Source organism: Ictidomys tridecemlineatus, chromosome 7, assembly GCF_052094955.1.
Source record: "Ictidomys tridecemlineatus isolate mIctTri1 chromosome 7, mIctTri1.hap1, whole genome shotgun sequence".
Classification (NCBI taxonomy): domain Eukaryota; kingdom Metazoa; phylum Chordata; class Mammalia; order Rodentia; family Sciuridae; genus Ictidomys; species Ictidomys tridecemlineatus.
Window position 1 is genome coordinate 42,076,387 of NC_135483.1, and position 25,853 is coordinate 42,102,239.

General features: G+C 35.7%; 1 long non-coding RNA gene across 1 annotated transcript; it reads right to left on the reverse strand.

Moving 5' to 3' along the window:
- Positions 1 to 18,991: 18,991 nt before the first annotated feature.
- Positions 18,992 to 22,619, reverse strand: LOC120892719 (uncharacterized). Its single transcript, XR_005737487.2, has 3 exons — positions 22,553 to 22,619; positions 20,666 to 20,741; positions 18,992 to 19,836 (listed from the first exon to the last, which is right to left on the reverse strand). It is a non-coding gene; the product is annotated as an uncharacterized LOC120892719 (long non-coding RNA).
- Between the last annotated feature and the right edge of the window lie 3,234 nt (positions 22,620 to 25,853).

Consider the following 25,853-nt stretch of genomic DNA (forward strand, 5'->3'; position numbering starts at 1 on the left):
TCAGTTATCTCCAGGTAAAATCCTGGAAATAAAACTGCATGATCAAGATTGATGTATTTAAAATTTTTATGTGCTAAAATTGTCCTCAAGAGATAATAGGCTGATTTGAATGTCCATAAGAAAATTTGGACAGTAGACATTTGCTTATACATAAACTGACATACTTTTTTAAACCTTTGCAAATTTGATTAGTAAAAATCATATATTTTCTTTAAATATTTTGTGTATTTGATTGATTTTGCATACCTGCATATTCAAATCCTCACATTTTCTATTTTAATGTACATTTTATGTGAGTAATTTTAAAGAGCATAATATATGTTCTAAGTACTTATCTATTTATTTTATTTTGTTATTGGATATATCGTGGGGTTTTTTGTTGTTTTTGTTTTGCTTTTTTTTGTCAAACAGAAGCTTTTTGTTTTCATTTTTATGTGGTTAATATGGTCAGATCAATCAGTTCTTTATGTTAAGTCTCCTGGATTGAGTATTGTTCTTTAAAACTTTCCCACCCCAGAACAAGTATATTTAATTTTTTAAGTTTTTGCAAAATTTGAATATTTTTGAAATAAACTCTAGCATAGAATATGAAAGAGGACTATGATTTTAAATTTTTGCAAAATGCATAATCATTTACTCTAACATGAGTTTCTAGATAATTCATTACTTTCAAATCAGTGTTGGAGTTTTAATATATAACACATTTATATATTTGTCATACATAAATTTTTATAAATAGTTGACCCAGTAATCTAACACTTTCAAAAGCAATGGATTGACTTATTTTAGAAAAAAAACAGTGTACAAACACTCAATTCTTGAATTTAAAAAAATATGTTTGGCCATGTAAACAAAGCATAAAAAAGGTGAGATCACAGGTGATTTTTTTTTCTTTGCAAAATTCTTTTGAGAGTGTAGGGGTATGGCTCAGTGGTGGAGCCTTTGCTAGCATGCAGGAATCATTGAGTTTGATCCTCAGCACCATAAAAATAATATTTTTTAGATCATTTCTACATACAAAGCATCTTACTTTTTGAATAACATTCAAGTCTAATTTGATAATTTGCTAATTGTGTCATGGTACCATATAATTATGCTGTGGATATAGGGAAGAGAGAAAATTAGAGGTGAGATGACATGGATAAGTTGAAAATAAAATAAGTGAGAGTTTCTATATTAATTATTTTCCTTTATTTTAAATTTTGTTGGGAAGTACAATGTAGAAAAGAAAATATACTTCAATTATTTAACATGAAGGAACATGAAGCATGAACCATCACTGGGCATCCAAGTAGAAGCAGCTGTGTATAAAAGTATGGATGTCAGCAGATGGATCATGGATTCAAATCAAGGATGTAATGATGGACTTGGAAGTCTTGGACTTGGTGCTAGAGAAACCAAGTATAGATGAGGTTAACCCAAAGAACTTGGGAACACAGCAGACCTTCTTAATTCTGGTTATTCACCCACACATAACTAGGAACATCTTTTGTAAAAAATAAATATCAGTTCTAAATCACAATCTCTAACTACAATCCTAACACCTGTATATTTTTTAACTCCATTGGAAAAACTGATTATAGCCAATATTGAGGATCACTCACATAGAGAAGAATATACAGAAAAGGATCCTGGCTAACAAAAAGTTTTCAGAATGTAGATGAGCATTTAAACATTTCCCAAAAAAGGGACTGGTTCAAAACAACTTGTAATAGTCTAGCAACTGAATGAAAGTAGGAGTCTGAATATGCATAGCAGCAAACTATCAATTGCTGCTATTTATTGAACAGCTACATTAAATTAAATACTACACATCTACACCTATCCATCTGTATATGTTTGTAGATATCTATGCAAATACATAAATTTAGATCTATAAACTTATCTTGATTACTACAACAATGCAGCGAGTTGCACATCATTATAACCATTTACAGTAAAATAAATAGAAGCTCAAAGAAATTCAACAACCAAACAAAAGTTATACAATTGATTAGCAGTGAAGACAAAAATTTAAAACCAACACTATACCCTTATCTATATTTAAATCATTATGGTAATAATTTAAAAACCTAATTCTGGCAGTGTTATGGATAGAAGTAGTAAACCAGCCTAGAAGCAGAGAGACCCAGCAATTGAGGTGAACAGTGACAGCAGCCTAAACTAATAATACACGTTGCTAGTGTGAGTCGGGGGCTAGGTGAATGATAGGAGGTAAAATTCAAACCATGCATTCCCTGGACCCTGGTAATGAGTGAAATTAAAGAATTGAAGAAGATTCCTGTGATGTTAGCACGTGATGGCACTATTAGTGGGGAGGGTAGCACGTGTAAGTAAGTGAGTCTAGTTTTAAAAATGTTGACATCCACATATCCATGGGACATTCGTTTAGTGTTAGAAATAAGTTGAAAATAAAGTAAGAGAAAGGTTCTATATTAATTCTTTTATCCTATTTTTAATTTTATTGGGAAGTACAATGCAGAAAAGGAGATTAAAAGTATATACTTCAGTGATTTAACGTGAAGTAAATAACCACATAACCATGTCTATATTTTCTTGATATATTTTCTTGTCCTATGAACTACTGAGAAAAATGGGCTAAGTCTCTCACTGTGATTATTGAGCCCATTTCTCTTTGACATTCTATCAATACATATTTCATATATTTTGAGGCTATTATTAGATGCTAGCTAGTTTAGAATTTTTGTGTCTTCCTATGCAATTTAGTATTTTATGTTAGGCACTTTTCTCTTTCTTTGTATATTTTGCATTTTTAAGGGTACTTTGATATAACTATAGTTTTATCAGTTTTGTTCTGCTTAATATTTGTGTATTATACCTTTCTTTTTGATTTCAATATTTTTAATCTTTATATTTGAAGAGAACTGTAAGTAGAATATAGTTGACTTTTTATTAATATGACAATTTTTCTTCTGAGCTAATTGGAGCATTTAGGGCATTTATGAATTTAAATGTTCTTTTTTCTCTCTTGAGTTTAATGGATTAATTTTATTCATTCCAACTTTCTATCAGCTTCAAATTCCTCTTCTACATATTGCAACCTGCATCATTGATATATCAAAGTGCCATATTATTTTTTTCTTTCTAGAGTCTGTGATTATTTTAGAATATTTTAATCCCCTCTTCTACTCCAATTTGTATATCCTTTTGAATATACATTTCAATTATATATATTCTTAAACTCAAAAGCATGTTGCATTAATATTGCATTTATTTTATACCATCAATATTTTTTGATATCTTTACACATTTATTTTTATCTTTGCTCTGCACCTTTTTCTGTATCTCCAACTTTTCACCTGAATCATTTTTCTCTATTGCAAAAAGCATCAAAGTGTATTCGTTGCATTTAGAGTAACAGGTTGACACTATTTTCTTTGAACACCTTAAAGATAGCAATGTATTGCTTTCTTGTGTGATTTTTTTTTGTAAATGTGTGTGTGTGTGTGTGTGTGTGAGTGTGTGTGTGTGTGTGTGTTGGTTGTTTTTATATTGTGGGGTTTTTGTTGTTGTTGTTGTTTGTTTGTTTTTTGAGATTTCAGCTCTTTAGCTGTTGCTCCTTCAAAAACATTCTGTTTTTCTTTTGCTCCCTAAGTGTGAATTTCTTTTTCATCATCATTCTTAAATTTGATAGATTCTTGAACTTTTTACCTTGATACCTTAACATCAGTTTTTAAAAGTTCTCTCAAAGATTACTTCTACTCCATTCTCTCTGCTGCCTTCAGGTCTTTTAAGAACTTCAACTGTACTGTGTTAAACCGACTCAACGAATTCTCTCGTCTCTTAATCTTGCCACTGTGTTTTCCACCCATTTTTCTCTCTATTTTTCCTTAATGTATCTCTCAGTACACTAATTTTCCATCAAGCAGAGTCTAATCTACTATTAAACCCGTCTATTAAACTAGAATTACTTTGTTTTTATTTCTAAAATGTCTATTTTGGTTTTTTAAAATAGTTTTCCAATCTCTGCTGAATTTTTGTATCTCATGTTGTCGAATATAGTAAAATTTATTTTTAAATTTGCATCTTATACTCGGGTATATGGAATTCTTGTGAATATTTTCTATTGTCTGTTTTTTCTTTATTCATTTGCATTCTTATACCAGGTCTCTTCATGCTCCTCATTATTTTTCATTGTTAATTTCTATTATCAATGGGCCTAACAGAAGGAAAAAGCATTATAGAAATAGACAATAACCTGACCATTAAATTAGAAGTTGAAGTTCATGTTTCCTGTTTTGTATGCGGAACCATTAAATGCTAGTAGACTAGATATGTATGCCTTAGAAAGAGTATTTGGGCTATAGTATGGAAGTTGGACTATAAGAGTCAAGTGTGGACCCCGCGGATCACAGAAGAGGATGCTCTAGAACTCCACTGAGGTATTATATGATTTGGAGAAGGAACAGCAGTGGAGATGGTTATGAGTAGCAGAAATCAGGATATCTTTCATTCTCCTCTTTAAATTTCTTTTGGTTTCTTTGTGTCTATGGCAATAAATGTGCAATGTCTTTCTGGCTTAACCTACTCCATAAAACACCTTTACATCTACCTATATAAAACACAGCAGAATAAAGCTTCCATTTTAAGTAAATAAGAAAATATTAAAGCCAACATCGATGTGGCCAGCACTGCTCATATGCTCATTCATATATATATATATATATATATATATATATATAATATTAATATAACATATATTATATTATAAAACATACACAATATATTATATATGTGTATATTATATATATGTGTATGTTATATTATATATTATGATATATAACATATAATATGTATAATATAATATATAAGCCACAATCCCATATATTATATATAATATAAATATTATAACATGCATATATTGTGTATATATATATGTATATACAATATATGTATTATCCTATGAGAAGAGTACAAATATATGCATGCCTACTTTAAAGATGAGGAAAAACGGAGAAGGGTTGGATATATTTTCCAAGACTCTAATGCCGGTGAATGGACATTTGTGTGTGCCTATCATTCTTATTTTTGGCTTATTATGTTCATTCTCTGATTTTTTTTCCACTTTGGATAGTAGTTCCTCATTTCTTTTTATTGCAAATGAACTATAGTGGGCTGAATGGTATCTTCCCTGCAAAGATATATCTACTCCGAACCTGTGAATGTGAAGTTACTTGGAAGAATGATTTTTGCAGAACAAACTAAACTCTTGAGATGAGATCATCCTAGATTATCTGGGTTGTGTTCTAAATCCAAAGGCAAGTGTTCCATAGGAAGAAAAGAAATCATAGAAGAGAAGAAACAGAGGAGAGAAGGTACTGAGAGGACAGAGGCTTGTGCTGTATGCACAGGCGGAGGAGCATGTGGAGTGTCTGCAGCCATCCGAAGGTAAGAGAACAGGTTCTTTCTCAGCGTCTTCAGAAAAAACAAACCTTGCCAGTGCCTTGATGTCACACTCTGGCCTGTGTAACTGTAAGAGAATACTTTTATGCAGTTTGTCCATCTAGTTTGAAGTCCTTTGTCATGACAGCACTAGAAAACTAACAGAGTAAAAACAACTTTAATTCCCCCAACCTGATTAGGAGACCCTACATGATTGGGCTCTTGCCCATCATGTGGATTGAATCTTTGACAAGTCCCACCTTGCTAGTCATCTCCCCTTGCATTCAGCCTTCTGTTTCTCATGCACACTAGTATTTCCTTTCTAAGGACCTCTGCCTATTGTTGACTTCTTAGAAACCCTCCTCCATCTCCACAATCATTTCATAGATGGCGCCTTCATGTCACATTTTTGTTCATTAGAGAGACCTTCCTAAATGCTTCTGTTTTAAAATATTTTTTAAAATTATAAATGGACACAATATCTTTATTTTATTTATTTATTTTTATGTGGTGCTGAGGATCGAACCCAGTGCCTCATGCATGTGAGGCAAACCCTCTACTTCTTTTTTTTTTTAAGAGAGAGTGAGAGAGAGAGAGAATTTTAATATTTATTTTTTAGTTATCAGTGGACACAACATCTTTGTTTGTATGTGGTGCTGAGGATCGAACCCGGGCCGCACGCATGTCAGGCGAGCGCGCTACCGCTTGAGCCACATCCCCAGCCCAAACCTTCTACTTCTGAGCCACAATCCCAGCCCCCAGAATGCTTCTAACCAAAGTGTTTGTGTCTTCCCCTCCCAAATCAACCTCTGTCACATCATATCACAACACTTCTTTCCTTCACAGACCTCATCACACATGATCAATATCTTGTTCATCTATTCACTGGATTGGGAGCTCATTGAAGTCAGAGTGTTTGTCCTCCCATTTTCCTGACAATTATTAATTGAGCATCTGTTATATACCAAGCAGTATTCTAAGCATTTGAAAGATGCAGTGAACAAAATAAAAATGGTCTCTGTTCTTACAGACCTACCATCTACTTCCCACTGCTATTTTCTCATATCTGCAGCCCTCTCTGCTATTTAATGATCATTCATTCAATATTATTTGAATGTTAATTGAATGATAGATTAAAACCCTAAAATTTAGTCATTGATTCTCTCCTTCATCCTAGTTAAAACATGGCCATACCTGTTGAAAGAATTTAATAACAATTTTGAGATACCTTCTTCACACTTGCCATTTTCACGGTCTTTTTGTCACAAGGGCGTTGGAATTCCTCCCCGCCTTGTGTCATCCCCAGTTTTGCCATTTCTACTACTGTACTTGGAAGTATGATTTCCCCTCAGAAAATGTTATGGAAACCAAACAAAAGATCAAGCCACACCAGACTTGCAAGGCTTTGCCAAAGATGGCAGACCCCAAGGCAGTTGGCTCGATTAACCACTGCCATGTCTAAAGGTCAGCCTCTGGGACTGTTTAATTGTGGCCATTAAAGTGTTTGAGCAGCTGCTTCAGAGCAGTAATTTGGAGCCCAGGAGAAACCAGAGGCAGCATCAGTACACCAGGTCATTTGAAAAAAGGCTGGCCAGACTCCACACGCAGCCTGACAACAGCTGGGATTTGCAAAAGTACTTAACCTAGTTTAGAGGTCATGGCCTAACTAAATGTAGGATTCCCTTCATTCTAAAGTGAAATCGTAAGCCAGTGTATTTTAATCCCTCTCCCCAACTTACCACTTCATGTACTCATTTTTTCACCTTTGACCCAGGATTCCAAACACCTTATTAGTCAATTCATCAATTAATGAATTCACATGTGTTAACTGTGCAACTGTTATTTGCAAAGCAATGGCATTGGTACTACCATATTTCTACTCCCTTCAGACCACTCCATCCCAAACATATCCAGACCTGCACCTCAAAGACATGGCTAGCTCATCATGCACACTCTTTTCTGCTAAGGCCAGATACAGACTCAATTTTTTTTTTCTCACTACAATTCTCTAGGTAGTTACTAACCTTTGCTTAGGCCTGGCAATGGGACAAAATCTCTTGCAATCCCTGAATCCTTGTCCAATCTCTTCTTCTAACCAATTAGTTTCAATGACTTACTAAAGCTACAGGTTGGTTTGCAGTAGACTTAGGAGCCAGGTACTCTTTCTCCTTGCCCAGACTCTTAAGAGTGCTCAGTGTGAACAAGTCAAGGGCATTTCAAAGCCATAATGAACACACAATCTAAGTTAGTAAAGCAAAATTAAATAGCATTGCATTATATTAAATATTTTGACTGTAATGTAATCTATTACCTGTATAGTGTGCATGTTTAATCATAGTTACTATTTATAGATCATTTTATTTAATAGATCTAGTAATTACATGTGATAGGGTATATCCTTTCTATTTCACAGATGAAGAAGTTGAAATTCAGAGAGTTTAAGTAACTTCTCTGAGAGCTGCTAAATAATAACAGTAAAGCTGGTTTTGGACTCAGATAGATTTGCCCAATTACTCGAATACCTTATTTGCAGTACAACACTGCTACCATTGATAGGATAAGATTCTTCATGCATCACTTATATTTCTGCACATCTGGTGAGCAAAGACTGACAACATTTTGTTCCACACTATCTTTTCAAGGATATCTGTACAGCTAATAGCCTTGAAGGGTAGAGCCACTGTCTCCCTCCAGAGTAAAGGACAGATTTATTTGTTGTCCAGAATAATCAAGATAATATCTCCCTTTGGAGCATATCTTGGACAGGTTTGCTTACAACCCATTATAAAAGATTGGGATTTTGCAAGCTCAGAGTTCTGCAGATGTGACTCGAATCCACCGCAGGCACGTTGCCCCTGTGGTACTGGGGGACAAGGGGAACAAATGTAAACGTGAAACTAATTTTTGGCTCTTGCTCAGGAGTCACATGTCTCACATTAGCTTACGAGTAAGGAAAAATCTCAGCGCTTCACAGTTTTTAACAAGTTCAGTAGCATGAGAAATTGAAGGAGGATTGGGGGCTCCTGGCTGCTTCTCCACTGGGACATCAAGGTGTTGGCTTGCCCTGTCTCCATCTAGAAACCCAATCCCCCTGTGACTGAATAAATGTGCCTGAAGGTAAGTCTGAAGTAATATCAATGATAATTGTATTTACCTCTCACAGATAAAAATTGCATTTTCACAGTGTCTTAACCGGATAGAGTTAGAAATGTGGCTATTTCAGGCACCATGGGAAGTCAGAATTAAGGAGTGTTATTAGCAAATGGCTTGTTCCTCTATGAATCATATCAAAGCAGATCTGGACGGGACTACTCCCTCCCATCTGGCCAGCCCTGTCCACCCCTCCAGAGAGACCAAGATCAGTATTATTCACCTAGTCCTCTCAGGCCAACTCCCTCCCTTGGAATGCAGTCTCCACCTTGCTTTGATTGTGAAGACCTGTTTGTGATTGGTGTCAGAATGGAAGACTTGAACATTTCCATTCTGATTTTTCCCTTCTCAGGTCACCAGAATTCACTCAAAAAAAAAAAAAAAAAACCCAAGAATTTCCATTCGCTGAAAGTGTTCCATCAGAATAATTTACAAGATAAGCTATTGGAGGAAATTAAAACCACTCTTCCCAGGGGGCAGACACTTTCCTCCCTGACATAGGCAACAGGAACCTGAGGCTCTGGCTATGTGTGGTCTGGTTTTGCCAGAGGGTAAGGTCAGAAATCCCAATGGTTTACTCAGTAGCAGACAGCAATGCGAAGGAAGTAAACAACAGCTTTGATGGAAAGGAAGCCCAATAGATGAGAGCATGGAGAGACTTTTAATAGTTGTCATGAGTGTGAAATTTGGGGGAGAGAATTTAATGTCTAGAAGGGATATCTGAGCTCTGTGCAATACATCTGTATAAAATCCCTATAGCATTCCCTTCGAGAAAATTAGTAACGATCTGTATTAACCTTTAACACTGCCAAGAGTTCTCCTCGTGCTTTCATTTAATGTGACTCTGCTCAGAGACGGGCAATACAGGGCCCACTTTATGTCTCCACCGAATTAAGTATTGAACGCACTTTGTCACTCCTTCTTAGTAATGAATAAGTTACTCTCATGGTTCTTGGGCTACTTTATTTTTCTATAATTTTTATATAAGTGACATGCAAAGTGGGCATTAGAGAATTAGAACTAGGAATTTTTTTTTAACTAGAATAAAGGAAACACAGAAGCACATGAAAGAAGAGGAAAATAACTAGAAGACCAAGAACAGAAACCATTTAGGGTCTTCATAACAACCTTCAGAGGAAGCTATGTTAGCCTCATTTACAGATGAAACTACAGCAAATGTATAAGAAAGACTAACTGCTATAACAAGCTCAACACTACCACTGTTGAACCTAGCAGAACTTGATTTTATTTCATGTGGCATTCCAAGGTGCTTTGACTATGAATCAGGTTGGAAGTGGTCATTGGCCAGAACTCAATCACTAGTGCACACCAAGAAGCAAAGGAGGCTGAGAGAGGCAATGTGTCTATAAGCCCAGGAAGAAGAGAAGACAAATACAGAGGAGCCCTTAAAGACTCTGCCACTACAGTATCATAATTAGTAAGTTAGCAGGGGCAACCTGCAGATCTAGGTCTATTTGACTCCAAAACAAATCCACTCAGTGAATATACTATATTATTTCCTCTTCTGAAACACTTCTTAGTTTCTATCAGGGCAGAGTTGAATAAAGGGCTAATCTTCTTCTTCACTTATACTTCTTCAAGTCATTATTTTGTCCAAGGCCATTAGTGCCATATTCGCCTTTGGATACCATTTTCACAGATCTTTTTGACCACAGAATGAAGCTTCTCAGAATACTGGTTTCTACTCACTTTTCTTAGAGTAAAACTTGGTATTGGTTGCAGGAAAAGTGGGGAGGAAAACAAATTTCATATACTTATCATCTATCTGCAGTAGGGAAAGGGGTGGGGGATGGAACTAGAATGCAGGCTTCAACTAGGGTAAATCCCATCACTGAAAGCATACCAAGGCCAAAGAGAAAAAGAGGGAACAAGAAGATGGTTTCAGAAAATTTCCAGAACCTTTTGCCCAAAGATGTGCCCAGAAATATTGTATGACTGCCCGAGTGGTTTACATCAAGAATTATACTAAAAAAAATTCCCATTTTTATATGCAAATACTTTTCCTTTTCTGCATCTGAAAGCCACATGTGATTTTCAGTCAGCCAGTGCAAACAGACTGACAGACAACCTCCCTCAGGAAATGCTTGATGTGCCATCATGTTTCAACACTCTTCTCTTCCCCCTCTGGAGCAAGCCTATAATTCTGCATTTGTGTAAATACATATGTGCAGCATATTTATTCACATGCTGCTGGGTAGAGAAACCGACTCTGCATTCTTTCCTGGTTATGCACTATGCAGTGACTGCTTGTTCTCTGAATGCTGTTCCCACCCACAGTGAGGAGCACACAGGTGCTTGCACAATGTCTAGCAGTCCAAGGCTAAGAGTCTGGCTCTCAAGAACCAGGGGGCTTTCCTGATCACCTTGCCTGCCCACAGCGAGAGTAGCATAAAGTGTTCTCTTCTTCCTACTACGTAGTTTTCCAGGGACATCAGACTGCACATGCTCATTTACCTCAGTTCTCAACTCCTGGCAACTCACCCAGTTTGAAACCTATTACAGACCATTACCTATAGTAATTCTGCAAAACTTTCTTGATAAGGAAGGAATGAAACAAAAAATCAGAGCTCTGCACGACAGCTTGCCTTGACATTTTAGGGGCCTAAAAATTTGGCATGCAATATCCATCAGTATTTTGACTCCACCTAAAAACATAAGCATTTGATAAACCCATGTAGCTGCTGACATGCTTTTCAGCTTTAGTAACCATTAGAAATTTAAATGGATTTTTTAAATCATGAGTTGACTTTTTCTGACTGCCTGCAGTGTTCCATACAAATGTTGTTCCTCTCTATTGCATTTTATTCCTTTTGACAACACCCTCATGAAGTAGGTGCTATTAGTATCCCCATTTTACAGATGTTGACTCTGAGTCACAAAGAGAAAAAAAATACCTTGCTCACAGGCACATAGATATTAAATGTCAGTGCCAAGTCTTGCCTAGGTGTACTGGCTCCAGAGTTTTTATCTACTATGCTAAACTCATCAATTCAATAGAAATCTTGAGGTATCTGATGATGTGCTCAGTTCAAATAAATTAATTTACAATAATGCCAATGGCTCTGAGAAGTGATTCTGGTAGGGTGAGAGAGAGAAGCATTAGTTAGGGGGAGCCAACCTAGTTGAGATTCATTGGAGGAGAAAGCGACCAGCTACACAAAGCTGAAGGCTGAAGGAACAAGGTGTTCTCAGCAGAAGAGTATGTCAAGTCCAAATCCTGAGAAAGGAGAAGACGTTGTGCTAAGGAGGAGGCCAGTGTGGCTAGAGGAGTACACAGGAAGGGAGCAGTACCAGGTGATGGCAGAGAGGCTGGCGGAAGCAGACTGTTAGCGTTCTTAGCATTCATAATCAGCCCAATTGGAAGCCAAAGGAGGGTTTTAAATCATTCTGACTTTTTTTTTTTTTGTGTGTGTGTGTGTGTGTAGACTTAACTGGGGGCAGGAGATCACAATGGGAGAAGCAAAAACTAGTGAGAAGGATGCTACAATAGTTTAGAAAAATTTAGGTAAGAGATGGTGGTTGTTCAGGCTGAGAGAGTATGCTGGGACAGAAGTGGGTGGAATCCAGATATGGGGAAGTCGAAGAAAAGTACTTAAAACAGTTGTGATCATGCCCATAGGGCCTCTTAAAGGGAAGCAGCCATAGGAAAATGTCCATGGCAGGGAATCAGCTCTGATATTAGTCCACCTTGAGGCTTCTGACCAGACATCAGGAACCCAGAATCTGGGGAGAGCCCTTTCTCAATCAGCAGGCATCTTCAATGCTCTGGGTTTCTGACTTGGAGTTGCGCGCCGTATGGAGTCTCCTCAGTGAGAGATCATCATTCAAAATCTATTAGAATGACGTTCAGGAACTGTCAGGGCTATTTACCTTCCCTGCCATCAGGGGATCTGTGTACTCACATAACACTGAAGGGCATTCACTCATGCAGAGTGGATGGGAATTTGATAGGTAGATATGTCCCCAAGCAGAGAAAACAGGTGGAGCAGAATGTAAGGTCAGGAGAATAAAAGGAGAACACAGAGTAAGTTTAGGGAGAAATAAAGCTAGAAAGAGAGTGAACTGGGATGTGTTCATGGAGATAGCTGAGTTTTTGCATAATTTATTTAAAGCAGTAGAGAATCAGCAATGGGTTTTAGAAAATGAAGAGAGAGCCATGAGCTCTCTCCTTTTACTGCTGGAAGAGACTTCTCAATTATCTATTCCACCTGCCTAATGCTGCACATTCCGATATTTCTCTTTTAAGGAAAATACCCATAGTGTCAGTGTGCATTATCTATGGAAAGCCTACAAATTTCACTATGTCAGCACTCAAGCTGCACAGGAGTCTTTGGCTTAGGATATAGCCGCAGATATTTTTGAGTCCTTAATGTGTGCCAGGTTCTTAAGAGAAACCAAAAATGGCCAAGACCATCCACTTGCCTTCAATTCATTCATACAAGTAATCTCAAACTTACTAAGCTTAAATTTAAAAAAAAATGCAAGGCCAAATATAACTCTCTGCCCTACAAATTTCAAGTTCTCTGTGCTACCACTATGCAAGTTTTTATGTGATAGTTCTCCTCTGGACAAATCTTTAGGCTTCTCAAGTTAAACACTTTATTTAATGGAATAGCAGAGAGACCCAGGTCTTGACCTAGGTGATGTGAATATGTCTAGAAGAGAAACACCATTAGGAATTATGATATCCAAAGTTATTTACCTGAGTTTTCTAAATAGTAAATTCCTTCCACTTAATATATTGGTTAAGTTGGTTATGCTATTTAACAGAGAAAAGACTAACAATAATTAAATACAGTGAAAGTTCATTTTTTTCCCTTAAGGATCTCAGCTGGAAAACTGTTCATGAGATTATTCGACTCCTTCTATCTTACTGCTTTGCCATTTACTAGGGTTGCTCTTACTCACAGGATCATTGATGCCTTGAAACTACCCCATCCATTGTCCAGCTAATGAAATGGAGGAACAGAGAAATAGTCTGTTAAGGGGGATATCCCAGGAATAGCATATAGGGCTTCTGTTCAGATTTCATTAGCCAGAAAACAGTCACATGATCATACCAAGCTGCAGAGGAGGCTTGGGTAACCATGTGTTCAGCTAAAATTCTGGGGTAAAAGATTAGAAATAAAGAGGGGGAGAATGGGTATTGGAGGACATCAACAGTCTTTGAGGATAAGAAGAATTTGTGATTCTAGAATGTTTACCTGGCTCTGGGTAACATATATAAACACTGTTTTTACTCAAGTTTGATTATCACATTGTAAGATATAAATAGATTACCTTCTAAAATGCTAAAATAATGACTTTTAAGTTCCAATCCTAGTAGGCCTGGGAATCCACATTTTAAAGGAATAGCTTAGGTGATTCTTTTGCACCTTTCACAATTTGGAACTGAAGGCCATCATGATGGGCTATCTTAAATAGAATTTGAGAATGGTTGATAAGTTTTGCATAATTAATGCCTACACTGGCATATAAATTTACACTTGGATTTAGTTCAAGGAATGGTGACCTGCACAGAAGCTTCTTAGAATTCCTTTCCACTATCTCACATACTGAAATTCAAAATTTCTTGCATGTAGAATCTCATTTGTAAAATTTGACTCATTTACCTCAAGATGCTTATTATTATGTTTATAATAAACATAATAATAAGAAACTACCATGTTATGTGGTTTTAAAAACACTACTATGGCCCTTATCTCATTTTTTTCTTCTCAATAAGTAAGATTTTACAAGTTAAGAGGTAGGTGAGGTAGTTGAGATAGAGAATTGCCTTGCTCATGGGATCCAACCTTAGAACTTGTTCATCTCAATCCCAGGGTTCTTTCCTTTATGCGGCAGTGTATTTCTTTGCTTTCCTTCCTAAATGGAGATAAAAATATAAATGGCTCAAAATAGAGCAGAAACAGTGAGTAAACAGTAAATAAATGCATTAAAAGAAGCACAACGATGAACCTCAAAAACATGCTAAGTGGGAAAAAAACAGACACAAAGGACCTCATATTGTATGATTCCATTTACATGAAATGTCCAGAAAAGGTAAACCTATGGAGAGAAAAATAGATTAGTGGTTGCCTAGGGTAAGTGTAGAGACAGAGATTAACTATAAACGGACATGAGGTATCTTACTGGGGAGATAACAATGTTCTAAAACTGGATTAGGGTGGTGGTTAGACAACTAAGTAAATTTACTAGTAATCACTAAATTGTGTACTTAAAATGCATGAATTTGGTAGCATGTAAATTATAACTCATTAAATTTGTTTTTCAAAAAGCACAAATGGATACTATTAGAACTGTGGATTTCATTTTTGGTTCTGCAATTTACAACTTGAAATAAATTGAGAAAGTAACACAACATTCCTAAGACCCTTATGTTAGAGTTCTCTAGAGAAAAAAACCCCATAGAATGTGCACAAAAACACACACACTGCATGCCCACACACAGGTATATCTGGAAACCCAGGAGAACTAGTGGTATTGTTCTTGTCTGAATCCAAAGGCCAGAGAACCAAGAGGGCCAACATGTAAGTTTCAATTCAAGGTCAGGAAAAGACCAATGCTCCAGCTCAAGATGTTAGGTAAAAAGAGAGAAAAATTCTCTTTTCCTCTTATTTTGTTTTATTTAGATCCCATAAGATCTAAATAAAATATGATTCAAATATTCCTAGGAAAGCTCATGTTAAATTTTATTCCCATTGTGAAATATTAAGAATGAAGTGGGACCTTTAAGAAGTGATTGGTTCTGGAGAACTTTACCCCTCATGAATGGATTAGCCCATTCATGGAATCATGGATTAATGGAATCATGGATTATCTTGAGGATGGGTCAGTTTTTAAAGCCAGTTTGCCTTTCTTGTCATGTGATGCCCTGTGCTGCAGAGAGTCTCCACCAGCAAGAAGGTCTTCAAAAGATGCAGTCTCTTCTCCTTGAACCTCCCAGGTCCAAAAGTCTGAGCTGAGTAAACATTTGTTCTTTACAAATTACCCAACCTGTGATATTCTCTTATGGCAGTAGAAAACTGAAGGAGACACATACCCATATTAGAGAGGGCAATCTGCTTTATTCAGTCTACTGATTCAAATGTTAATTCAGAAACACCCTTAAACATGCACCTAGAAGTAACACTTAATCAAATAAGTGGGCACTCATAGTCTAATCAAGTTGCTATATAAGTTAAATAAAACAAACCTAAAATTTCATCTCTAAAATGAGGATAAAAGTAGCATGCACCTCATTTAGTATCTTCTTTAGGAACACATTGCAAGAACCAAAATATCTTGGACATTATCAGTGATGGGGTTAGAAGTTCAAATCACATGTAAAACAAGTTGTAATGCTTCCTAAGTAATAATTTTGGCTAGGAATAAAACTATCAGTAAAATATCATTAAAATGACAGTTAAAAATATAACTTAATGGCTATATATGAGGACCATGATTTGATGAATTGTACCTTCAATTCAGTGACCTTTCTATTTATCTATTTTGTGTCTACATGCATATCTGTGAATTTGTACATTCCATACCTATATACATAATTTCATATATATTCCACATTTATTTTATACATATTTATGTGTTTGTGTATATGTGCACATGCCACATACATTCCATTTATATTCAATATATATTCCATTTGTGTGTCTGTGAGGACTGCAACATTGAAACAAGAGATGAAATATGTGACATCTCATAGGACTTAACAGTTTTTAAATTCTATTAAGCAACAGTAAGTTTGGAGCCCATCTGTCTACTTTGGTTGTCCTCAAGTTAGATAATGTCACCTAGCATTCCCTTCACTTCATACCTGAACCCTAGAAACCACTCTATTGTGAGAATATACATTTGAAGAATCAACTTCTGTTCTGTCTTATGAAGAAAGCCGCTTCACAAAGCAATGCACCTCCATCAGCACGTCTGAGTCACACCATTTTCAGTTCACATCTGAACATTATAGCAAGAACAATGACCAGAATGACAGCTCTGATTCCTAAATGTTATTTCCATCACTCGCTGTATATATGCACTCCTCTTATTTCCCTGAAATTACTTTCATACCAAAAATTACCTAAATTATTTTAAGATGTTTATTTTATTATGATCTTCCTTCCTCATGTGATTCTTGAGAGTCTAGCTTTAGCGCATTGTGTTCTGCCATAAACCTTTTAACTTGTCAAAAAATTAATTACGTTTTCTTTTAAGCCAGAAAACACTTGATAACTGATTTTTTTTTTTTTGGAAAATTGTTATTTAAGTCAGCATCACTTTTCTATCTAGCATACCAGGAAACCTGCTATGTTTATACTCAACCTTCTTCAGGTCCAGGATGCACTTATAAAGAATTCAGGGCTCTAATGGGGCAGAGCTAAAATTCCCTCCTGTGTTCCAGAGGTTTGCTGTGCTGCTTAATGCATCCTTAGCAGATTGGCACACCAGTTTCCTGGTATAATTTAATGTTAAATAACACTCCTAAGACTGTGTCAGGAAATAAGCTACATGTAAAATGTCACCTTTGAAAAAAGGAAAACAATTACAGTTATGACATGCAATTTGCATCCACCTCTTTTGAGATAATCAAAGAAAGATAACAGAAGACACTAGCCAATAAATGGGCTGGCATGGAGGAAAAAGGAAGAAGAGCCTTTGTATTTCCATGGCTTTAGATTTCCTTGGCACACCCAAGCCAGTCTTTTTCTGAATCCACTGGATAAGCATTTGTCATAAGCTTTACTGTACCATGAAGTTATGATTAATATTACAGCTCAAGTACAGCGGGTTGAAAGACCACATTCATTTTCAAAGTCACGTCGCATTGATTAGAATTCACTGCAGGTTATTCAAATAACGATCCTCTCTTTCCCCAGGAGAATCTCTGTCTGATTTTTCTTTATCCTCATTAAAGATCCCAGGTGCAGACAAAGCTTTACGTACTTCTAATTTGCATTATCCTTGGGAAGGAGGTAATTCACATGCCTTCAGTATATAGCACTTGTTTTTGTAGTTTGCTCTTTCCTATCATCTATTTAAATAAATCAAGAAATTTAGCCTTTATAAACCCTCAGACAATAGAAAATGCCAGATTTTATTATCCTTGGTAATGAGCCTATGGATTCCAACCTTCCATGATAATTTAGATAAAGTTAGGCTTTTCTGTTCGGTCCTTGGCTATGCTTGGCTTAAAAAGACAACATTTTTTTTCTTTCTTGAGAGAAAAAAAGATTCATTTTAGGAATAAAGAACAGACAGAACATTTTTTGGCCATATAACAGAACTGAGAAAGCAGAGGTTCATCAAACAATAAATGTAGGACTCAGTCTCCGACACAACTTGGTATGTTATTTGACTAATTAGATAAATTTCTATGCAAAGACCGATCAATTATTGCCTCTGTTGAGATAATTTATTAGCTACTCTTCCCAATTTAGCGTTTTCATAGAATTGTGTATGGATTTCATTGACATAAGGTGTGGGCCTCAAAATTATAACAAAGAATTCTGCCTTGGACTATTTTTACCTTTAGTTTCTGTGTAATGAGTTTAGCCTGAAGCAGATTGACAGCATTGTTGACATTTCATTGAGTTTCCATTTCTCAAGAGAGGAGAAATTTTAGCTAATTAAATAATGTTAGAGTGTCTTAGAAACTACAAACGCAACACAAAACCACACGGCAGTCACACCATATTTGTTAAGACCACTTGTACATTTCTGAGATCTTTAGAAAATTGAAGTCTGCATTACAAAACTTTTAAAGTTACTCAGTGGCTCAAATAATGTGGCTGGCATGATTGGAGAGGTAGGATAAGAACAACTGGAATGGAATTCTCACAAAATTGTCATTTTTTTCAAGGAATGTGTGGGGAGTGAGTGTGAGTGTATCCCTGGGTGTGGATCAGGAGCCCAATGGTTCTGAAACTTGTATATTTATGTGTGTGTGTGTGTGTGTGTGTGTGTGTGTGTGTGCACCGTGATGCTGTTATTTACAGGGTAGAATTCACTTCCAGGCCAGTGAATTGGCATTAACTGGATATTCAGATATTAATGAAAGCTCATCTCTACTCTCCCCTTTCTTCGTGCAGGTTCTACATGTTGTGATTTGTGAGCCCCTGCTTGGTAAGTCTCTTTATACATAGCCAATATAAAATAAAATTAAACATTTTATTGGCATTTATATTAATTTGTTTCTAGTAGAAGGATATGTAATCAGGCCCAGAATCTCATTGACTCTGAATAAAATGAAATGGAGTGCACACTTGGAGGGGAAAAAAAAAAAAAAAACCCTTTCAATTCAATGAGGAACTATTTAACATGGAATTAAATTTTAATGAAAAATAACTGGAGATTCTATTCAGTTATTTTTTTTTCAGTTGAGCTTGACAGAATGGCACAGTACATTCATGATTAAAAATGAGTCAGTGACAGAACCCCAAAGCAAGACTGAAATGTTACTCTGTCCACTTAGAGAGGTAGGCTACGTCCTTCTGATGACAAGAGGCAGTGTCACGGCCAACACTCTGGATCTAAGTGGAGAGTGATGATAAAGTGATGTGGAAGCCTCCTCTGAATAAGTAAAATATTGAAAGAGAACGCTTCATGATGAAACAGATACCTGTGTGCGCGTGCACCCACATGTGTGTGCATGTACGTGTTTGTGTGTGATGTATGCACGTGTCTTGTGTGTGTGAGGCTCCAAAATAAAGTACCTCAGAGAGGAAGGCATGGAGAACCCAGACAGATTTATTTCCCCTTTAAGCCTCAGGGAACTTTCGAGATTTCATTGACATTAATTAAGCCCACCCCAGGATCATGGACTTGGTGGGCTGGGTGAACTTTTAATATTAAAAGCAAGCTTGCTCACCAGACGAGCTTTTTCCCAAGCTCCCATTTTATTGTGGTTTTCAGCAGGGGATCTTGTTTCAAGGGATATGATCAAAGTAAAGGACATTTCTTCTGGGACATATTTTACATAGATTAAATCTCATTATGCAACTTACTCTTTAGTCTATATTCCTTTTTATAAGCTTCTATTGTATGAAAGAATTTAACATAGAGAATTGTGAATTTATTACGTTGGACACACTGCAGTAAGCTCCAATGAAGGCAAGATCCAGTAGAGTCCACTACTTTCAGTTTTTCTTATCGACCATGAATTTCAGCTCAATCTCAGCTTTAAACATGAGTGATTCCTTTAAGGAACATGGTGTTATCATTTTGTTGTCCTTTCTTGTTTTAAAACCCTCCATCTTCAGCCTTTTTCATCTGAAAGAAAGGAACTTTAGTTTGGTTATATTACGGGTATGTCAGAGTATTGATAATAGAGAGTTGTTTTCTCTCTGAACACTGGGAACTTGAAAATAGGAAACCATATTCTGGAAATCTTATACTGAGGAATGGGTATTGAGAATAGATATCAGTTAATTCTCTAGAGCTAATTCAAGATAACGACAAAATTTACAGTTCTGAAAATTGATGATCCAATAGTGAGCTCTTTCATGCTGATACATCATTGCTCCTAGAAAAGTATCTAGAATGTAAAAAAGGCAATGATACTGGGTACCATTCCCATGGTCTCAAAGTAGGAAGAAACGTCATAAAACACAACCTAAGATTCAGTAGCCCCTGTACTACCCTTGATATTTAGACCAAATAAAAGTTTAGATTTACAACTACTATTTATTTAGAAAACATTATACTATGAAAGAATATAGCAAACAAATATTTCAAGAAATGTTAAAAACACATGTTCAGTATATAAGTGAAAAAGATGCTGTATTTTCAATAGTTTTGTTGTTATTTGATTGCCAAAGTAAATTACATATTTTCAGAACTAATCTCATGTTTGCTCTTCCTTGATATAATCAGCCTTGCAATTAAAGTTGCAAGGGTAAGCTAAAGAATTTATTTTTCTAGCTGGATGAAAGGATATGAATGCACAGAGAACTTTCCAGTTAAACTGTCCTGTTATTTCTAGCAGGTTTCTCCATCATTGTCTCTAAAGGTACATCGTCCCTGAGTGGCATGAAAGACCTCTCTCTTGCAGGACTCAGTCTTTCTTCGGTGTATTAAATGAAGAACTAATTTATAATACCATTTGCAGTTGTTTTGTGCCGTCTGAGCAGGTCCTCTAGCATCCTGTTTACAAGCTGGGTGCTTCATTCTGTTGCCTGAAAGAGAACCATCTTAAGATGCTAAGGTGGTGGTCAGTTAAATGGTTAATTAGGACATAGACATCTTTTTTCTCTCTCTCTCTCTTTTTCCCCCCTTGATCAATGCAAGTCAAATTCCCTGTGTAAGTGGTTAACTCATCTTCAGAACTTGAAACATAATTAAACCAGAAGGAGTCTGTTATGATTAGAGGTGAGAAGCTGGGGCTAGTTAAGCCATAACAAAGAAAATGAATTCACATCAAGCTTTGCACAAAATGTAGTTTTCCTTTTCTGATCATATTATGTAAAATGTACTTCCCATTGCTTTTGAAAAATGAAGCTATTTATAAAATACTCAAAAAATATTTTTTTATGCAATGGGTCTTGACAAAGGCATATTCTGTGCTTTGTGGATTTCTGGCCTAAGCATTCCATTGATTCTATTTTCAGAATCTTTCTCCTCTCTCTCCTTGGTTTAATGTCTTTATGGTGACCTTAATAATCTTTGGCAGCCTCACTTACTTCACTTCTGAATAAATATTTCTCTAGATGACTTCCTCATAGCTTAATAATGTATGCACTATCTACCTTAGATAATAAATTTCCTAAAATCTATACTATTTATTGTGTTCTAATTCTTTATGGCTATAATAATTTCTATTGAATTTCCACTATCTAATTAGATTTTATAGCTTTTATGGTTTAGTACAGAGGATATATTTTTCTCTTGATATAAGTTAATCTTAGGCAACTTTAAGTAAAATAAATATAACTATAAAATTTATGAAAATGTTTAGAAAAAATGTAAGTTTAAAATGTGTTCCTTGTCTATTTCATTATGAAATGCTCTTTTATTCATTCCACCCTATTTTAATTTACCTATTTCTTCCTAGTTATGTATATTGTAGTTATTTTTATATTTATATCTTATTATCTGCTTGTGACTCAATAAAAGTAAAGGCTCAAGTAAAGGTAGTCTAGGCAAAAAACAGAAACAAAATTAATGCTATGTAAATTTCAGCCAAATCTGAAGAATGCCACATTTCCTGTTAATTTGGAGAAAATATTCTTGGCACTGTCCTTTAGAATAAAATCCATCTACTAATAATACTCCATTCTACAAAACCAGGAATGACACACTTTTTGCACTGTGTCCTGTAGGTTATTTCCAAAATAAATGAGAGATATATGCTCTAATTAAGTGTTCTTTTCATGTCACAACAATGAGATTCTCCATCAGTGCTTTCTAGAACAAGGAAGAACACACCTGCCATACACTTGGCCGTGCCTTGATACCAGCCTTGCAGACCACCTAGACCATCATCCTGGTTATTCTTCTGCAAAATACTACTGAAAAAGCAGTTACATGTGAGAGTTTGAACTTTCCTATAAAAAAATGTATGTGTAAGCTCTGGATCATGTGCGTGTGCATGTGTGTTGTCTAACATATAAGATAAATTTATAAAATACAATGCTGTGAGAAATGTGCCTCTTATGATTCCCCCAATACTAAATAGTACAGTAGTGTTTTAGGGTTTTGTTTGTTGTTTGTTTAATTTAAAGATAGTATATTCTAGGCTATTAAAAAATACTGATCCAGTAGAGAAAGTCTGGGATCATAGGGGACAGAACTAGGTTTAATCCTAGCATCCAGCAGGGTAATGCTCAGCAATTCCTCTTCCCCTGTGATGGAAGATTAAGCTAAGGTGAACATCTGGGACATCCTATCCTTAAGGTTGCTTTCTGAACATGCATGTAGCCATGATTGTGCCTACCAAGAATGAAGGACCTTATTATAAAGGAATTTTAGTCAAAATTGTGACACTTACTTTGTGGAGATTATACTTTATTCTGTCTCATCTCAAACTGTCTCTTGAAAAACCATTCAACTCCTTCCTAGGAAGAAAGAGGTAGAGCAGTAGTCATAGAAGTGGGAACTAATTTTTGCAAGCTTGCTCCATGCTTCCCCTGCTTAACATGCTCTCTGTGTATTAACTCATTTCTTCCTCCCAACAGCATTTGATTTATATATTGTGATTAGTCCCATTTTGAAGATGAGCATACTGAGGTACTAAGAGCCTAAGGTTTGCTCTCCAGTAAATGTACTGACCTGAGAACAAGCATGAACCAACCTTATTTCAGAAGCATATTCATCTTTAGAATCTACTTATAGCCACAGTGACTACTGTAGTACTATCAGGATACTAGAAAATTCTATCATAAAAAAACTTTTTTTAAAGGAAATCTCCTTTTCCAACGACCTAAGAAAGAGTGTCACCTGTAGCTCAAAGTCCTACTTCTGGCCATCTTTACCAGCTAGCAGCCCATCAAAAGGCACTGCCTTGGGGGCACAAGCCAGTAGCCAGTTCCCAGCCCTGAAACTTTCACCTGCCCTGTTAGAAAAGACAAAGGAAAGAGTTAATTTCTAGCCAGTTGCCCAATGGGATGCCCTTGGCATCCTCCAAACAGCAACTCTCTTCTCTGACATTACACCATTTTTATTAAGGTACTCAATATTAGCAAAGCATTTTATAATCATATATTAGTTACTTGTTTCAATTTTTATTGCCAATTGAGATAAATAAATACTCATTAAAATGCAGTGCATACATTTTGAATTGCTCCTTTGGGTATGTTGCACTGATTCATTTGACCATATAAACCTACTAGTTACTGCTATCCAGGTATATAGGGTGATGAGCAAAACTAGGCCCTGCTCAGGCAAAGGCCACAAATCCAAGAGTGACATTGTACTGATTATTGGGAGTGAAGTGTGATAACCATAGTTTTATTACTTATTGTTCTGCTATCTTCTAAAAAGATATATATCATTATAATGACAAAAAATTCTTTGAAGCAAATGTCACAAGGTAAAAGTCATAGTAGATCTTAAGTGTGTTCGACTTGGAATGTGAAGGAAGTAATGAACTGAAGCAGGACTGAGGAACTGGTGATGTTTAAGAAGCATTTCCAGCTCTCAGAAGTTGCTATATCTCAATATTCAGGCGCAAATAGGTCAGGCATTTTCTATTCTCATTTGACATTTCCTGCTGAAGAAATTGAAGACACTCATAGACACTCAGTGAGTTGCCCAGGGTCCCCCAGCTAGAAACTAGATCTAATCTAGGTATTTGGATACGTAAATCAATTATTTTTTTTCCTGTGTTTTTTACAAATTGTTCCAGCTTCCCATCTACTTGGTTTCCATGTAGGGTAACTTTAAAACAATTTGCAATCAAATTTTAACTACTAAACATGTTACCTATATTATTTGTAGAACTATTTAAAAATACAAGTTAAAGCTAGGTGCTGCTGTGTGGTGCACATCTGTAATCCCAGCAGCTCCGGAGGCTGAGGCAGGAGGATCAAGAGTTCAAAGCCAACTTCAGCAGGAGGATAGCAAGTTCAAAACCAGCCTCAGCAAAAGCAAGGTGCTAAGCAACTCAGAGAGACTCTGTCTCTAAATAAAATACAAAATAGGGCCGAGGATGTGGTTGAGTGCCCCTGAGTTCAACCTCTAGTACCAACCCCCCCAAAAAATAGAAGTTAAAAAATACAAGAAAAGAATAACTTATAACATGTTGCTTAAAAATCAGTTAGCATTTTATATAAATTCTTCTAGTCTAACCCTTCTTCCTATGTATCTACATGTGAATTTACAGATATATAGTTTTTGTTTCAAAGCATTTTAAGTTGCCCAACAGTGAATGTGAGTCATTTTGTTTGAAAAAAAATCCAAAAATATAAATCTAATCCAGTGAGATATCTCAGAAATTATCCTAACATTAAACACCAAATTGGAGGTCATAGTATACATTATACAGTCTGGTCACTAGTGAGAATGTGCATGAGTATGTGTGAGATAGAGAGCTGTATCTTATTCAATCTACAATATATTGTAAATGTCTTTCCATATCATTAAATATTATTGTAAACTGTTTTAAATCGTTGAATAATACTTAATTCTACTAATGCACCATAAATTATTAGCTAATTCCTCATTTCAGTCATTTAGGAGGCTTCCAAATTTTTTTTCTTCTTACAAATGATACCATCAGGTCTGTATGAACAGTTAATATAGCTAATTTTTTTCATAATTATTTCTTAAGCTTAAGTTTCAAAAGTAGAATTTCAGTTTTGTGCAAGGGCATGTGAAACCTTCAAAATTTAAAAACACATATGTTCAAATCACCTTTAGAAAAGTCACATAGTTGCCCATTCCACAAAAGCACAAGTATATCCATGCAGGTTTCATTTCCCCTCGCCAATATTAAATATGATGCTTTCCTCTCATCTTTGACAACTTGATAGACAAAACAGAACTAATTGCTTTAAATTGACATTTGTCAATCAAGAGCAGTTATATATTAATAGGGAGGTTATATATAAACTTGTATATGTAGGTTATTTGTATTCTTTTTAAAATTATCATCTAGGTCTATAGGATGATCTGGGGAACAAATTTGACCAAATTATATGGATATATTGTGTGCATGTATGAATTTGTAACAATAATTGTATATGTATAGTTATAACACACCAAACAAAAATTTAAGACTACTTGTGAAATGATTTTTGATACGTTTTATGCTGTATGATCTATATCATATCACTGGTTAAATTCAAAATGGCAACTCAGTTCAATATGAAAAGTAATGGCTTGAAGAAGGATTTTGAAGAAAGGGCCCAAGCAATGACTCCTTGGAGAATGAACACACTATTTTATTGAGATTCTATTATCCATTGTGGCTAAGGGCAAATTCAAACATAAGGTGAGAAGTGATCTACTGACAATATTCATGGAGACAATGTTTTGGGTATCTTCAATGCCAACAAGGTAATACTAGGTAAAAGACACTCATGGTTACATTTGACTAGCAAACCTACTTTTCTCAGGAAAGGCTAAATTTACAGTGTATACCAAACACCTCCTGGACTCTGAGTCTAAATCACATGAAAGGTTTCTTTTGACATCAAAACTAGAAAGTTGAAGTTTATACCATTTTGGAGTCAAGAAAGGTGTTAGGGAAAAAATCTCAATTTACAACTTAAAACTTGAGTCAAGGAGTTTGCAAAGAAAAAAGGCACAGGCAAATTCAACAGTAAAATGTATAATGCAATTTTGAGACA